This window comes from Asparagus officinalis, chromosome 8 (genome assembly GCF_001876935.1).
Source record: "Asparagus officinalis chromosome 8, Aspof.V1, whole genome shotgun sequence".
Classification (NCBI taxonomy): Eukaryota; Viridiplantae; Streptophyta; class Magnoliopsida; order Asparagales; family Asparagaceae; genus Asparagus; species Asparagus officinalis.
The window spans coordinates 76,277,420-76,296,185 of NC_033801.1; positions in this window are offsets into that span (position 1 = coordinate 76,277,420).

Sequence of the window (18,766 nt, forward strand, 5' to 3'; positions counted from 1 at the left end):
TTTTTTGGGCGAGCTCAAATCTCATCAGGTAGAAGCTGAAGATGAGCTTCAGTTTCTTCTTTGGGTTAGGGCACAATTAAGGAATTGAGAGAATGCATTTCTTCTTTAAGTCAAAAGTCCACTTAAGGTCTTTTGGTTCTGGGCCTGCAATCAATTCATTTCGGGCGTGTGCAGTTAAGAAGAAATGATTTGGGCCAAAGCCCATGTAAATTTCTTTTACTAATTTGGGACTTTTCTAAGCTTGATTTAAAAGCTTATGGGCCCTATTAAGCTATGGAAATTGTTTAATTTAAATTAAATTAAATCTTGTAGTTAATCAAATATTTAATTCAAATAATATGACACTAAGGTATTATATTTGTCTCTCATTCCGAATGATTAATTAAAACAAGATGTTGTCAAAGTAATCTCTCTTGTATAAGTTATTCATGAGGGTTGTTAGATGGTTGTGTGTATATTTTCGTGTAAATATTTAACCGGCCTAAAGAAAGGTTAATATTTATTTAGACTGCAAACACATCTGTGATGATAAACGTGTGACAACTATAAGGTTTACATGTGAATAATGAATCGATCCAAAGATAGTTTTATTTTTTAACATGAGTTATTGCCAGTGTTTGATCATTGTAACAAGGTATCACTTACAAATTAATATTACTATCTTAAGACTTGATATTAATGTTGTGCCAAATATCTTAAGATGGGATTTGTCATTATTTAAAATTTATTAATTACTAATTACAGTTAATAATATGAGTATCTTTTATTTATTTCAACTAATGTATCTGTTGCCATAATTTCTGCTACATCAACTCAATTTCCATGCTCAATGAGATAAATTTTAAGGTTTGAAAATAGAATATATTAATTGTTCTTGACTGTATAGATCTAGACCTTACATTAAGAACTGAACAACCCCAACCTCTCAATGCAGATAGCACTCCTAATGTTAAGAAGGAGTATGAGAAATGGGAGCGTTCAAATCACATGAGTCTTATGATCATTAAGCGCGACGTTCCGGAAGTCTTCAGGGGCATAGAATCTGAAGGGATTACTAAGGCCAAAGATTTCCTTGTCGAAATTTAGAAGCGTTTTACGAAAAATGATAAGGTAGAAACAAGCACGCTTTTAGCATACTTGATTTCGATAAAGTATAAGGGCAAAGAAAATATCAGGGAGTACATTGTGGAAATATCTCATATTGCTTTAAAACTTAAGGCACCTAAACTCGATCTTTGTGATGAGTTATTAATGCATCTGGTTCTGCTGTCTCTTCCTCCACAATTCAATCAGTTTAAGGTCAGATATAACTATCAAAAGGAGAAATGGACTCTAAATGAGCTCATTTCATACTTCGTGCAAGAAGAAGACAGGTTGAAGCAAGATAAGATAGAAAATGCTCATCTGGCTTATGCCTCTAAGGATAAGGGCAAGAAAAAAAAGAATGATAATGAAGTTGCTAAGGGTCCTGTTCCGAAGAAACAATATAAGGATGATCTGGGTTGTTTCTTCTACAATAAATCTAGACAAGTAAAGAAGGACTGTACCAAATATCACGCCTGGCGTACTAAAAAGGGTACGTTCCTTACTTTGGTCTATTCTGAGGTTAATTTAGATTCAGTACCTAGAAATACTTGGTGGTTAGACTCTGGTGTTACTACTCACATAAGTGTTTCTATGCAGGGTTGCCTAAGCTATCGAAAGTCAAGTGATGTTGAAAGACACATTTTTGTGGGCGATGGACAATCGGTAGACGTGGAAGCAATTAGGCGTTTTAGGTTATTATTAGGAACTTGTTCATATTTGGACTTAAAACTTTTACAGTACCATCTTTTAGATAGAATTTGGTTTATGTTTCTGTATTGGACAAATAAGGTTAACATTGTTCATTCGGAAACAACCAATTCAGTTTATCTTTAAATTTAAACATTGTGGGAACCAGTTACTTGAGTACTTATGACAACCTATATTTGCTTGATACAATTGCTTCTTATAATGGTTACTTGAGTACTTATGACAACCTATATTTGCTTGATACAATTGCTTCTTATAATGAATCCTTGCATGTAGAATCACGTGGTACTACAACCTATATTTGCTTGATACAATTGCTTCTTATAATGAATCCTTGCATGTAGAATCACGTGGTACTAAGTATCAATTAAATAAGAAAAATTCGGTGATATTATGACATAAGCGCTTAGGTCATATCTCAAAAGGTAGAGTTAAGCGTCATGTGTCTGATGGCATTTTAGATTCTCTTGATTTTCAGACTTCGACGTATGTGTTGAATGTATCAAAGGAAAATAAACCAAAGTTAAGAGATTAGGTACCAAAAGATCTTCAGACGTCTTAGAATTGATACATATGGATATTTGTGGGTCATTCCCTACGGCGTCTTGGAATGGTCAATAATATTTTATATCATTCATAGACGATTACTCACATTACAGGTAGCTATATCTCATTCATGAGAAATCTGAGTCTCTGGACATGTTCAAAGCATATAAAGCTGAAGTTGAGAATCAACTCCACAAAAGAATTAAAACTGTTAGATCTAATCGTGGTGGTGATTACTATGGCAGATATGACGGTTCAGGTGAACAACGTTCAGGACCATTTGCTAGATACCTAGAGGAATACGGTATCGTCTAATAATATACCATGCCGGGTTCATCTAGCATGAATGGTGTAGCTGAAAGATGAAACATGACTCTTAAGGATATGGTAAGAAGTATGATTGCTTATTCTTCTTTACCAGAATCACTCTGGGGAGAAACACTAAATACAACAACTTACATTCTAAATAGAGTACCAAGTAAAGTAGTTGCTAAAATATTTTATGAGCTTTGGACTGGTTGAAAACCCAGTTTAAAGCACTTACATATTTGGAGATGTCCAGCTGAGACAAGGCCTTATAAGCTAAATAAAAAGAAATTAGACTCCAAAACAGTTAGCAACTAATTTATTGGGTATTCTGAACGCTCTAGGGGCTATAAGTTTTATGATCCCACACTCAGAAATATTTTTGAGACGGGAACAATAACATTCTTTGAGGATGTTAAGTTTGGGGGGAGAAATAAGGTTAGAGACATTTCTTTTGAAGAAGAATTGGCTTCAAATCAAATCCATACAGTTATTTTTGATAATATTCAGGTTCCTATACCTGTTGTTGCTCAAGAAGTAAATCCGGAACCTTAAGATGACAATGTTAAACAACTCCCTGTTCCAGAAGAACAAACTCAACAACCTCAAGAACCAGTGTCATTAAGAAGATCCATGAGAGAAAGGAGAAATGTTATTCCGGATGATTATATTATATTTCTCCAAGAACATGCGGATAATAATGAAATGTTAGAAGATTATCCAATCAACTTCCTACAGGCCATGAAAATTTCTAACTCTCAATAGTGGATTGATGCCATGAATGAAGAGTACAAGTCTATGCAAGACAATAAGGTTTGGAATGAAGAGTACAAGTCTATGCAAGACAATAAGGTTTGAGAACTTGTCCCATTGCCAGAAGGTGCAAAACCAATTGGTTGTAAATGGATTTTTAAAACCAAGTGGGATGCAAATGGTAATATGGAGAGGTATAAGACACATCTTATAGATAAAGGCTTTACTCAAAAAGAAGACATTGATTATACAGAGACTTTCTCTCTGGTTTTATTGAAAGACTCTTTTAGAACAATCATGACGCTTGTTGCTTATTTTGATCTTGAGTTATATCAGATGGATGTTAAGACTGCATTTCTCAATGGCGACATTGAAGAGATGATTTATGTGGTGAAACAAAAAAATTTGGTGTCAGGAGACCTGAAGAATATGGTTTGCAAATTAAGAAAATCCATCTATGAACTCAAGCAAGCTCCTCGTTAATAGTATTACAAGTTTCAACAAATAATTATCTCGTTCGGTTTTGAGATGAACATTGTTGATGACTGTGTGTATCACAAGTTCAATGGGGGTAAGTATATTTTTCTGGTTCTGTATGTCGATGACATATTGCTTACCACTAATGATATACGCATGTTGTACGAAACCAAGAGATTTCTATCAAAGAATTTTGAGATGAAATATCTTGGGGACGCATCTTTTATATTAGGAATCTAGATACATCGAGATCGTTCTCGAGGTATACTTGGATTATCACAAAAAACTATATCGATAAAGTACTTAAAAGGTTTGGCATGCAAGACGACAGACCAGGAAACATCACTGTTGCTAAAGGAGACAAGTTTAGTCTCAATTAGTGCCCTAAAGGCAACCTTAAAATTTAAAAAATGCAAAAGATTCCTTATGCTTCGGCTGTAGGAAGTCTAATATATGCTCAGGTGTGTACGCGTCTGGATATTATGTACATTATTGGGATGTTAGGTAGATACTTAAGCAACCCTGGTATGGATCATTGGATAGCAATCAAAAGGGCTATGAGGTATTTTCAGAAAATAAAAGATTATATGCTCACATATAGAAAATCAGAATAGTTGGAGGTCATTGGGTATTCTAATTCTGATTTTGCTGAATGCCAAGATAACAAAAAGTCTACAACAGGATACATTTATATGTTAGAAGGAGGAGCTATATCATGAAAAAGTGTCAAACAGACACTTATAGCTTCCTCCATTTTGACAGCAAAATTTATAGCTTGCTATGAGGTATCCAATCAGGAAATATGCCTATGAAATTTTATCACGAGACTGCACATTCTGGAAAATGTGGAAAGATCATTAAGGTTATATTATAACACTAAATCTATAATAATATATTCTAATAACAACAAGAGCTCAACTAAGTCAAAATATATTGATATTAAGTTTCTAGTTGTGAAAGAAAGGGTATAGAGTGAACAAATATCCATAGAGCATATTAGGACAAACTCCATGATAGCAGATCCTCTTACTAAAGGATTGCCACCTAAGGTCTTTCATGAGCACACTGCTTATATGGGTGTGGTATTATTTGAGGATATCATGATTTAGTGGGAGTTTGTGATTGTGGTGTGTAGACGGTAAAAATTGCCTATAGGTCCCTGAACACAGTTCGAGATAGAGAGAAAACGATGAACGCTATTATCCGAATCAAGGAAGATTATCCAACACCGATAAACACATGAAGTGAATCGTTTAAGCGCACGAGTTAACGAAGCGATGAAACATGCGTAAAGGATAAAGCAAGCGAACTGAAGGTCTACAAATAGCCAGAAAGTTAAAAAGTCGGACGAAGCAGGCCACGGGGCTCGCATGAGTGTGAGCCACCAAGTGGTGGCTCGCACAGTACCGACCCCCCAAAACCTCCCAAAATACGGATTTTGATATTTTTTAAGGATTATTTTGTCCCAGGACCTTCCCAAATGTTCTGAAGCTATCCTTAAGTGCGCCTAGGCGGTTATTGACTACAGATAACGTCGGATCACTTGATCTTATCAGAAAACACAGTGACAAAAGCCTATAAATAGAAGCCCCGGGTCTTCATTTGAGATGATCTGAAATAAGAGGGTGACGTGCTGTCGAATTGAACAGTAAACCACGAATTTTAGAGGAGAATTGGCGAATCTTGGCGAACTTTTTCATAAAGAAAAAATCTTTGAAGATTCGAGATTCCTTTCCCCTCTTTCCTCCGGATTAAACTTGGTTTTAATCTCGAGAAGAGCCACAATCTTGCTTGGTCGTGATTGTCACTGCTGCGATTGTTTCCTTCGTGAAACAAGAGCATAATTAAACTTGTCAACCGGATTTGATCCGCGGTGGTCTACGGGCTAACGCGTCCCCGGCATAGGAAAAGATCTCACACAAACAGCGGGGTGATAAACGTCCTCTACGTTTGTATTAAGAGAGAGTTGTAATCTTCTTTTTATTTTATTTGTGTAAGAGAAGTCTTATAAAAAGGCTCACTCTTTTGAGCTTGTAAGTCGACAAACGATTGTAATGAGTTCCCGAATAATGAAATCAACTTTCACTGTAGACAAACTGGCGACCACAGTGGGAGCCGACAGCCTTTTACGAAGGCTGATGTGTCGCAACCTCGGATCTGCATCCCGGTTAAAGAAGAGGTCGAATACGAGTTCGACCAGCTGAAGTTCGAGTAGTATTTGTCCTCCTCCTCCTCCCCTCGCAATCGTAGGAAGATCAAGGCCCCCGTTGCTGCTACAATCTCGCCTTGCAACGTCCCTCTGGCCTCCAACGAGGCTGGATCTACAGATCTGGACCCCCCCTCAATTAAGGAGATAGCCTCTGGAGCCGCACCCACTTTATCAAAAAGAACTCGTCAAAGGCAGCGCCAATGCCTCGTGCGCCAATTCGCTAAGGCTTTGGAGCCGATAGACGGGATCCATATGAGGCGGATCTGAAATTCAATGAGTGTTAAGCACCTCAATAGCAAACAAATGACTTCTCCTCCAAGCAAACGGCGAATGAATGGGTCCGCGTCAAAAGGACGCGTTCAACCCTCGAAGAACGGATCCAGAAACATTGTCCGTTACCTGCACATGCACGGATTCTCATACAAGAAACGCAGAAGCTGAAGCAAAAAGAGATGGTCAAGAAGCCACCAAAACTACGCCAAACCTAGAAGCTAAAGTCCGAAATGGCACCCAAAATCATCAAAAAACGAAAACCACTGTCTCTAGACCAAGGCCGAGCTACCAAATGGTGGTTCGCGCCTGACTTGAACCAGTTCGGTTTGCCTTGCATTCGGTTCACCTCCCGTGGCCCCTCTTGAGTCTCCGATAGTCCTTGTTCCTATCCCGATGAATTCCACACCTCCGGTGGAGTCCCATGACAGTGTGAACTTGTCCTGATTCAAGATGAGGATGAAAAATCGATTGGGATCTTTGCACGAGGATCGAGGCAAAGTTTCGATTAAAGGAAGCTTGGGCCTAGTGAATGAACACCGAGCAACTCATCAATCTAGAGGTCGCACACGCCCTCGCAACAATTCAGAGGCTTCTCATAAAGAGAAAATTCCTATAACAGACTGCCTCGGACTGCATGTTGAATTCCAAGAGCCTATTAAGACCCTACGCTCACAAAAGTGTGGCTCCAAACATATGACTCTTGAGAATGCCAACAAGGCAGAAAGCCCTCAGAAGAAAACATGTTCGTCAGACGATGGCGTTATACCTGAGAAGTTGTGTCCACACACGGTAGATTGCTCCGGTCATCATACCGATGAGTTGTACTATCAGGCTAGGGGTACGATCAGATCTTGAAGGAGAAATAACCGGGAGATGGACTTTTAATATCCATGCGTCAAAATTATCAGGGTAGTATTATCAACGTGTAGCTGCCCTAAGGCCGCTCTACAAAGGGTCTGGTATTCCAAAGGCTTTCCTCTGAAGCATCAAAAACCAAGCCAAGGCATTTCCGTAGAAAAAGATCAGCTGCACAAGATGACGAATATGGTCGATAAAGGGAAGTCAACACGAAGTTTTAGTCCTTGTCATTTTCGGACGTATCCTAATGTATAACTCGGTTACGCACGAGAACTACTAGACGTAGGGACTATCAGAGGATGAATAGAGGATTATCCTCGGATGATGAAGCATCAGATGCCAACTCTGCAGTTGCTTCTGACAATACAGTGTCTAGTATAGCACAATCTCGTGAGGCGTTCATGATCAACGCTGAACAAATGACCAAAATCCTTGAAGACACTTTGGCCAAGCAGAAAAAGAATTTTAAGTTCGAAATGGAAATGACTATGCTGTGGATGAAGGAAGAGCATGACTAACAGATTCGGGCTTTGTCTAATCAGATTGGCGAATCCAGTCGTCACAACAATGCCTACCGGGCAGGTGGCGATTCAGACATGGATGAACACCTCAATGTTGATAACCCTCTCATTGACCAAAACATTGGGGGTGGTCCCACTGAAGATAACAATGCTGGGGGTGGTCCCACCGAGGATGACAATGCTGGGGATGGCCACGTCGTTCCTCTCAGAAATCTTCCAAATCATGATACAGACGAGGATGAAAAGATAAAAGACCTCGAGAGAAAAATCAATGCTCTGATGTCTGCTCGAGATGTGAAGAAGACCGGTATTCCGTATCCTTACCCGAGGGAGTGGGAGTCGATCCCGTATTCGGCGAAGTTCAACTTGATCAACTTCACGCCGTTCGACGGGAAGGGCTTCCCCACTCAACACTTTATTTATTTCAAGTCCCACCTAGGAGTGATCTATGGCAACGAGCCTTTGATGGTCTGATCATTCGTTGGCACCCTTTGCGGGCCTACCTTCGATTGGTATCACCGTCTCTCCGTCCTCCAACAGATGTATGAGGTTAAACTGCTCCCTGCATACTCCAACGGGTATATGAGTCTAAACTGTTTCCTACCTTTGACGGGAAGTTCCTGGAGAGTATTACACATAATATTCTTAAGAATAACTCGATCATGCAACTGAGTACAATGTTGAACCTAGTTTTACAAAGAAAGCTAGTGGTGGATAATTCATGTAATGGGAAGTTCCCGAAAGAATGCTATATGGTGCATTCTTAGAGATAACCCGTTCACTACAAAAAAGTGATGAATAAGAAACTTCTACTTAGTCAAACATTCCTATACTTAGGGCCATAACTAAAATCTCCTCTCGATTCCTTCCATGAATACGAGGTCCACTTGCAAATCGAGCGATCAAACCTTCCGACAGTTAGGATCGTCTCAAAGCTCCCACTTAGTCAAACTATCCTACAGTAAGGGCCAGAACCACAATTCACTCTTGATAGACGAGAAACCTACCTTTAGCTCGGTAATCAAACCTTCTGATAGTTAGGATTATCCGAATCTTTTCGATCCTCGGAGTGAAGACCTCACTCTTAGTTTCACCTTCCCGGATTCTTGAAGTGGAGATCCCACTTTGAGTCTCTTTTGCAACAGGAGGTAGAATATAAAATTCTTCATCTCCAGCATTGCGTTTGTCTTTGCCCTAAGAGAAGACACCATCTTTTAATTCTAATAATCCGTGCCTTACACGCGCGGGGAATTTTATCCCAAATCCTAAATATGGATAAGCCAACGCCTAACACGTGTTGCCGGTTAGTCTTTTGTCGTAAAAAGGATAAAAGCCCATATATTCAATATTATGGCAGGTTGTTATTAATAACACCATAATCCGTGCTTCACACGCGTGGGTAATTTTATCCTGAATCCTAAGTAGGGATAAGTCAGCACCTAACACGCGTTGCCGGTTAGTCTTTTATCGTAAAAAGGATAAAAGCCCTCGATATTGTGACAGGTTGTTATTAATAACACCATAATCCGTACTTCACACGCACGGAGAATTTTATCCTGAATCCTAAGTAGGGATAAGTCAGCGCCTAACACGCGTTGCCGGTTAGTCTTTTGCCGTAAAAAGGATAAAAACTCACATATTCGACATTATGGTAGGTTGTTATTAATAACACCATGATCCATGCTTCACACGCGTAAGGAATTTTATCCCAAATCCTAAGTAGGGATAAGTTAGCACCTAACACGCGTTGCCGGTTAGTCTTTTGCCATAAAAAGGATAAAAGCACACATATTCGACATTGTGGCAGGTTGTTATTAATAACACCATAATCTGTGCTTTACACGCGTGGAGAATTTTATCCCGAATCCTAAGTAGAGATAAGTCAACGCCTAACACGTGTTGTTAGTTTAGTCTTTCATCGAGTGAAAAAGACACCAGAATACAAGTCTGGGGACTTTTATCCTGAATTCTAAGAAGGGATAAGTCAGCGCCTAACACGTATTGTCGGGTACTCTATTCTTGTAAGAAAGATGAAGTCTACGTATTCAATATCATAGCACTAAAATGTTAACTCTTTTAGCATAACGTTACATGCATAACGGACTTAAACAATTAGCATGCTAGCCCAACTCAAATGGTAGTCAGTAAAGGCTCATCAAACCCATTGATGGCTGAGGGTTTGCCAAAAATCCTATAAATATGAAAGTTATTGACGTACTAGCTCCATTAGTTGGTCTCGTAACTTAAGGATCCGACAACTTTAGGATAAGATCTATACATGCAGAAGAACCAAGCCCCAATAGTTGGTCCTGCAGCCTCAACATTTGGGATTGCCACGCTCCAATACCTTAAGAGCTTAAACTATGTAGACTCCAGTAAACGTACGAGTATAAACTGTGTTAAACACCGGTCAACGCATCGATAATTTTGCAAAAATAAAGTTAAGGAAAAATTCCGGGTCAAAGGATGATTCTAAGGAGTTCAATCACATTCAGATATGAATTCCCAACAAAGACGATCACTTCAAAGTCAACTCAATGGCACAAGCTAAGTTCAGATACTTAAACACAATTTTTAGTTTAAGATTTCAACAACGGTCAGACGATAAACGCAGCATTAGAAAAACTTTAGCTATTCGACAAAATACTGAGTAGATTGAAGACTGAAGAAGTCAAGAGCTGAATCCAATTATAGGTCCTGTCCTACGAACTGAAAGTTGGGCCTATCACATCCAAAGTATTTCAGGCTCTTCTATAAAAGAAGCGAGACTAAAACACTTTGGAGGGGGTATCTGTAGGCGTCTAAAAATACCTATAGGTATCTGTTTTCGTCAAAAGTTGCCTTCATCATTGATTTCATTAAAACTTCAAACGTTACAAATGAATTCAAACAACAAAGAAATAAAAATTACAACTTTCTTGAAAATAAACACAAGATTCGTTCGTCGTCTCTTGCTTGCGTGGGTCTTTAGCCTGTGACGGGGACGTCGATATCCGTGGACTACCTGGCAATCAGATCTGATCCAGAGCTTCGTCGATCCGCGAGGAGATCTAGAAACTTGAAGCGCCTATCTCGGATAAAGCGAGATATTTGCTCTTCTTAGTATTATCGCAACGGGATAATACTAAGGATCGGGTACGGGTGATGTAGATCTGACGAAGAAACTCTCTTGCGTTGAAGTGCTTGATCACTCTTCACTCCGGCAGGGCTTCGCCTCTTCTCCAAAATTCCAGATCTGAAAAAATGAGGCCTAAGGCTTGTATTTATAGGCATGAGGGGTTGCGGAGCGGTTAAAACGGGCTAAAGGCCCAAATCTGCCTTGAAGGGTGTCTCTCAAAATCCGGGACACCCCTGGGGTGTCTCAGAAAATCCGAGACACCCTTGGGGTGTCTCGGAAAATCCGAGACACCCCTGGGGTGTCCTGGAAAATCCGAGACACCCCTGGGGTGTCTCACAAAATCCGAGACACCCTTGGGGTGTCTCGGATTTTGTGAGTCACCCCAGGGGTGTCCCGGATTTTGAGAGACACCCTCCAAGGCAGATTTGGGCCTTTAGCCCGTTTTAACCGCTCCGCAACCCCTCATGCCTATAAATACAAGCCTTAGGCCTCATTTTTTCAGATCTGGAATTTTGGAGAATTGGCGAAGCCCTGCCGGAGTGAAGAGTGATCGAGCACTTCAACGCAAGAGAGTTCTTCGTCAGATCTACATCACCCGTACCCGATCCTTAGTATTATCCCGTTGCGATAATACTAAGAAGAGCAAATATCTCGCTTTTATCGAGATAGGCGCTTCAAGTTTCTAGATCTCCTCGCGGATCGACGAAGCTCTGCCCAATTTTTCAGCAATCAGATCTGATCGACGGTGGTCCACGGATAAACCCCGGCACAGGCAAAGATCCCACGCAAGCAAGCAGACGACGAACGCGATCTTGTATTTATTTTCAAGAAAGTTTGTAATTTTATTTCTTTGTTGTTTGAATTCATTTGTAACGTTTGAAGTTTTAATGAAAATCAATGATGAATGCAAACTTTTTGACGAAATAAAACAATACTGGTCGGTCCCACTAAGTGGGGACTGGCCAAAAACAGCATTCTGCTTGTCGGAGCTGGTCGTTTTTGCCGCAAGCCGACGCATCAAGTATTCCCGCGTGCTCGAAGATTGTTCTAATACGATTTCGGACCAGCTAAGAAAGGGTGTCGAGGGGAGTATGTCTCCTCCTTCCTCCTCCAGATCCGCCTCTCCTGGCAAGCGCAGGAGTGCCTCCTCCTCCAGATCCGCCTCTCCTGGCAAGTGCAAGAGTGCCTCCTCCTCCAGAAAGATCTGCTGGTCTTCAGATCTGAAGATCCAAGAAGACGATCTCTCCGCCGTTGTTGTTGTTGCACCTTGCAATGATCCACTGGTGTTCAATGAAGCCAAATTTGTAGATCTGAACTCCTTCACGATTAAGGAGTCGACTGCTGAAGGCGCGCCAACTCTATCAAAGAGAGCACGTCAAAGGAAACGACAACGCCTCGCGCGCCAATTTGCCAAGGCTTTGGATCAGATGGATGGTCTCCATTACCAAGCAGATCTGGAGCTCAGAAAGCGCCAAGTGGCTAATCTGTCGCCACGACCAGCATCGGAATCCTCCTCTCGACCTCCAATTAATGAATGGGTTCGTGTCAAACGGACCCGCTCTACTCTCGAGGAGCGAATCCAGAAGCGCCGCACCTTGCTTGCGCATGCCCGGACCCTTGTGCGAAAAGCACAAGAAATGCAAAAGGAAGAGGCAGTTAAGAGATCGCCGAGATCCAAACAAGTTTGGGTGCCAAAAGCCAAATCAGCGCCTAAGGCAAAAGCAGGCGACATTGCTCTCCGGCCTTCGTCAACTTCAGATCCCGAACCTCCGTTAAATGGGTGCCAAAGGCCAAATCAGCGCCTAAGGCAAAAACAGGCGACGTTGCTCTCCGGCCTTCGTCGACTTCAGATCCTGAACCTCCGTTAAAGCCCGGCTGCGACGTGGATTTCCTCAAGTTTAGGAATCCTCTGAACAATCGTATCGGTGCTCTACCCGAAAATCGAGGAAAAGCGCTTGTTAAGGAAAGCCGGAGATCGTTGAAGGAGCTTCGAGCCAACATCCAGACTGGGGGTCGTACGCGACCTCCTAACAAATTGATTTCTGCAACGGCCCGCTTGGCGGTGCGTGCAGAAAACCAGGAGCCCGTTAAGGTTTCACCCTCACAAAGGTGCGATTCCAAACGTGTGACTCCCGTAGATACCAACAAGGCAATGTTTACTCAGAGGAAAACACGTCAGACAGATGAACGAGTTATACCTGAGAATATATGTAAACAGCCGATAGGTTACTCCGACCGCAACGTCGATGAGTTGTACTATCGGGCTAGGGGTACGAATAAATCTCGAAAGAAAGGTACCCGAGAAATGGACTCTCATTGTCCGTATATCAAAATTATCAGGGTAGTATTATCAACGTGTAGCTGCCCCAAGACCGCTCCGCAGAGGGTCTCGATATTCGAGAGAATCTCCGATGGAATGACGAAGCCCAAATAGAGGCGTTTCCACCAAAGAGGATCGGTTGTTCGAGATGATGAATTCCCAGAGGTTACCGTCAATATGGTTGATAAGGGAAAATCTCCGATTGTTTCAAGTGGTTCCAATCCTGATTTCTCTCCAGGAAGAAGAATCAATTCGGGAATAGCTCAGCTTCAGCTATAAGCCGTCGGATATAACGATTACCAGGGGATCCATGAAGGAATCCATTCCAATGACGAACTCTCAGATTCTTATTCCGCACTCGCCTCCGACGATACAACGTCTAGCATAGGACAAGCTCGAGAAGTGTTCATGATCAACACCGAGCAAATAGCCAAAATCATTGAGGATGCTCTAGCCAAGCAGAAAGAAGCATTCAAAATCGAAATGGAAATGGCTATGCAGGAGATGAGACAAATGCACGACCAACAAATCCGAGCTTTGTCAAATCAGCTAGTTGAATCCAGCCGTCGCACCCAGAACGCCGCAGTTGACAGCGATCCGGAAGTGGACGAAATCATCATGGCCGACGCACCGCCCAAAAATACTAGGGGTGGCCCCACTAAAAATAACGATGCTGGGGGTGGACCCACCAATGATGATAACACTGGGGGTGGCCGTATTATTCCTCTCGAAAATTGTCCAAAACAGGATATAAATGAGGCCGAAAAGATGAAGGATCTCGAAAGAAAAATTGACGGCCTGATGTCTGCTCGAGAGATGAAGAAGACCGGCATTCCGTGTCCTTACCCGAAAGAGTGGGATTCGATCCCGTATCCGGCGAAATTCAACCTGATCAACTTCACGCCGTTCGACGGGAAAGGTTCCCCCACTCAGCACCTGATCTATTTCAAGTCCCATTTGGGAGTGATCTCTGGCAACGAGCCTCTGATGGTCCGGTCATTTGTTGGCACCCTTCGCGGGCCCGCCTTCGATTGGTACCGCCGCCTCAAGCCCAGAAACATCAACAGCTGGGAGGACCTGGAGAGCATGTTCCTCGCTCATTTCTTCGATGATGACACCGAAGTGTCGGTCAGGACACTCTTCGATGAGAAACAAAAAGACGGAGAGTCGGTGGATACCTTCATCAAACGCTTCCGCAATCAGGCAATGAACTGCAAGGATCCCGTCACGGAAGAGTTCGTATTTGTCCACTAATATCTTGGACGTTATGGGAGTAGAGCCGCTCAATACCTGGAAAGAGTTGAAGGTGCGTGGAGAACAGGCCGAACGCTTCCTCAGAAGGAGGAAGGTCGAAAGAAACCAACCGATGGTTAACCCTGTGAATTCGAGTCTCGTGTCTCATGATGAAGGGAAGGTACCCACAACAGTTATTGACGTTAATCAAACGTCACAACAACAGATCCGAAGACAACAGAAGAATTCGGATCCAAGGCTCCAAAAAGAGTACTCATTCAAAGACGAAGACGTTCCAGCCATCTTCGAGACCCTCCTTGAAAACAACAAGATCAAGCTGCCGCCCATCACAAATCAGGAGGAAGCTGACAATACTGCAGATTCGAAGTACTGCGCGTACCACAGGAGGATCCTTCATCCCACCAAGGCTTGCTTTACTTTAAAGAATAGCATCCAAACCTTGGTTGAAGCCGGCGTCATAACACTAGGATAAGCCAAATAAGAACGTAACACTCCGACAAGTATACGAGTATAAACTGCTTCTCAATCCTCCAATCGGTATATGAGGTTAAACTGTTCCCTGATACTCCAATAGGTATATGAGTCTAAACTGTTTCCTACCGTTGACGGGAAGTTCCTGGAGAATTTTTATATGTAACCGAATGCAATGATAAACCTAGTTTCGCGAAGAAACTGGGGGTGGATGATTCATGTAACGGGAAGTTCCCGGAAAAATACTATATGTAATTCTCTTAGGGATAACCCGATCATTACAAACAAAGTGATAAACACTAAACCCCACTGTGATTTGTATGAGTCAACACTCTCGATGTGATTTGTACTCCTACTCTCACTATCTACCTGGTCAAACCTTCCTATAGTTAGGGCCACAACTAAAGTCCCCTCTCGATTCCTTCCATGAATGAGAGGTCCACTTTCAATTCGAGTGATCAAACCTTCCTAGAGTTAGGGTCATCTCAAACCCCCGTTTGGTCAACCATTCCTACAGTTAGGACCAAAACCACAATTCACTCTCGATAAATGAGAAATTTATCTTTAGTTCGGTAATCAAACCTTCCGACAGTTAGGGTTATCCGAATCTTGTCGATTCTCGGAGTGGAGATCCCACTCTTAGTTTCATCTTTTTGGATTCTAGGAGTGGAGATCCCACCTCGAGTCTCCTTTCCAGCTGAAGATAGAATATAAAATTCTTCTTCCTCAGTGTCGGGAGATAGAATATAAAATTCTTCCACTCCCATTTCGGGTTCGTCTTTGCCCCAAGAGAAGACGCCACCTTTTTCAACTCCCAAAATCCATGCCTTTTATGCATGAGGAATTTTATCCCGAAGCCTAAGCAGGGATAAGCCAACACCTAACACGCGTTGCCGGTTTAGTCTTTCACCGATTGAAAAAGACACCAGAATCCAGTCTGAGGTATTTTATCCTGAAGCCTAAGTAGGGATAAGTCAGCGCTTAACCTGCGTTGCTGGGTGGTTCGTTCCCGTAAAAACGACCGAGTCTACGTATTCAGCATCGTAGCAACAAAAATCCACGCCTTTTATGCATGGGGAATTTTATCCCGAAGCCTAAGCAGGGATAAGCCAACGCCTAACACGCGTTGCCGGTTTAGTCTTTCACCGATTGAAAAAAGACACCAGAATCCAGTCTGGGGACTTTCATCCCGAATCCTAAGTAGGGATGAGTCAACGCCTAATACGCGTCGCCGGATGCCATATTCCCGTAAGAAATGGCGAAGTCTATGTATTCAAAATCATAGCATTAAGTCTAAGAGAAGCAATTCTCTTAGCACAACGTTACATGTGAAACGGGTTTTAATAATTCACATGCTAGCCCGATTCAAACGGTAATCGGTAAAGGCACGTCAAACCCGTTGATGGCTGGGGGTTTGCCAAAAATCCCAAAGCCTATGTCTAACACACATGGCCGGTTAGTCTTTGACCGTAAAAAGGACAAAAGACCACATATTCAACATTGTGGCAGGTTGTTATTAATAACACCATAATCCGTGCCTCACACGCACGGGGAATTTTATCCTGAATCCTAAGTAAGGATAAGTCAGCGCCTAACACGCGTTGCCGGGTAGTCTATTCCCGTGAGAAAGACGAAGTCTACGTATTCAATATCGTAGCACTAAAAGGGTTAACTCTTTTAGCTTGACGTCACAGGAGAGCGGGATTAAACAAACCGCATACTAGCCCGACTCAAACGGTAGTCGGTAAAGGCTAATCAAATCCGTTGAAGGCTGGGGATTAGCCAAAAATCCTAAAGTCAACGCCTAACACGCGTCGCCGGGTAGTCTATTCCCGTGAGAAAGACGAAGTCTACGTATTCAATATCGTAGCACTAAGAGCGTTAACTCTCTTAGCACAACGTCACATGCGGAACGGACTTAAACAATCCGCATGCTAGCCCGACTCAAACGGTAGTCGGTAAAGGCTAATCAAATCCGTTGAAGGCTGGGGATTAGCCAAAAATCCTAAAGTCAACGCCTAACACGCGTCGCCGGGTAGTCTATTCCCGTGAGAAAGACGAAGTCTACGTATTCAATATCGTAGCACTAAAAGGGTTAACTCTTTTAGCTTAAACGTCACATAGGAGCAGACTTAAACAATCCGCATGCTAGCCCGACTCAAACGGTAGTCGGTAAAGGCTAATCAAATCCGTTGATGGCTGAGGATTTGCCAAAAATTCTATAACTGCGAGTCATTGACGCATCAACTCCACTAGTTGGTCTCGTGACTTGAGGGTCAACGCGTAACCCTAGGTCGACGCCAGTCAACGCGTTGCGACCAAAAAGTCAAAGTTCGACGCTCGAAACCCTAGGGTCAACGCCGATCAACGCGTAACCCTAGGTCAATGCCAATCAACGCGTTGCGACCAAAAAGTCAAAGTTCGACGCTCAAAACCCTAGGGTCAACGCCGGTCAACGCGTAACCCTAGGTCAACGCCAGTTAACGCGTTGCGACAAAAAGTCAACATACGGTGATCTGAAACCCTAAGTCAACACAATGTGACGGAGATAGTTCAAAGTCAACTCAATGACACGAGCCAAACTCAATTCATCAGCTGTAGACTCGAGACTCCGACGACGGCCAAGCGATAAACGCAGCGCCGGAAGAACTTCGGCTATTCGTCAAAGCATCGAATAGACCGAAAATCGAAGGAGACAAGAGTTGAAGCTAACTACAGGTCCTTACGCCGACTGAAGGCTCTATAAAAGAAACGAGTCTGGAACGCTTTGGAGGGGGTATCTGTAGGCATCGAAAATTACCTATAGGTCTCCACGAACAGCTCAGTGTTAAGGAACGACAATGAACGTCACTATCTGGTTCACAGGAGTTCGACTAACGTTGGTGAATGATTGAAGTGAACCGACTAACTACGTGAGCTGACAGAATTTCGGGATAACGAAGGCACGGGCTAATCGAGAGCCCCGCGATGTTACAAAAAGAACAACGCCCTTCGTGTCTCGTTCATTCTACAGATAATCTAACCATTGGATCTGATAGAACTCTTCGTCAGACTTCCAACGCACTTCGAATCACTAAAATCCGAGTTCGGACGAAGAATTTGCAACAGAAGCGGACGAATGCACCTCAACGGAGTGTCTCGGCCAATGTGAGACACCCCAGGGGTGTCTCGGATTTTGTGAGACACCCCAGGGGTGTCTCGGATTTTCCAGGACACCCCAGGGGTGTCTCGGATTTTCCGAGACACCCCAGGGGTGTCTCGGATTTTCCAGGACACCCCAGGGGTGTCTCAGATTTTCCGAGACACCCCAGGGGTGTCTCGGATTTTCCAGGACACCCCAGGGGTGTCTCGGATTTTGAGAGACACCCTCATGCCTATAAATACAAGCCTTAGGCCTCATTTTTTGAAGATCTGGAATTCTCGTGCCTCGGCGAAGCCCTGCCGGATTGAAGACTTAAAGTGCACAGATTTCAAGAGAGGAGGAGGAGAGATCGGATCTAGTTCTTCAACGCAAGAGAGTTCTTCGTCAGATCTACATCACCCGCACCCAATCCTTAGTATTATCCCGTTATGATAATACTAAGAAGAGCAAATATCTCGCTTTATCCGAGATAGGCGCTACAGTTTTCTCGATCCCTTCGCGGATAGACGAAGCTCTGCCCAATTTTTCAGCAATCAGATCTGATCGACGGTGGTCCACGGATAAACCCCGGCACAGGCAAAGACACCCACGCAAGCAGAAGACCGATAAACGATCTCTGCGTTTGTTTGATAAAGTTGTAAACTTTTTATTTTCATTGTGTAAAAGTCTTATAAAAAGACTGATTTTTGTATTCGTTGTAAACGTCTGAAGTTTGTAATGAATC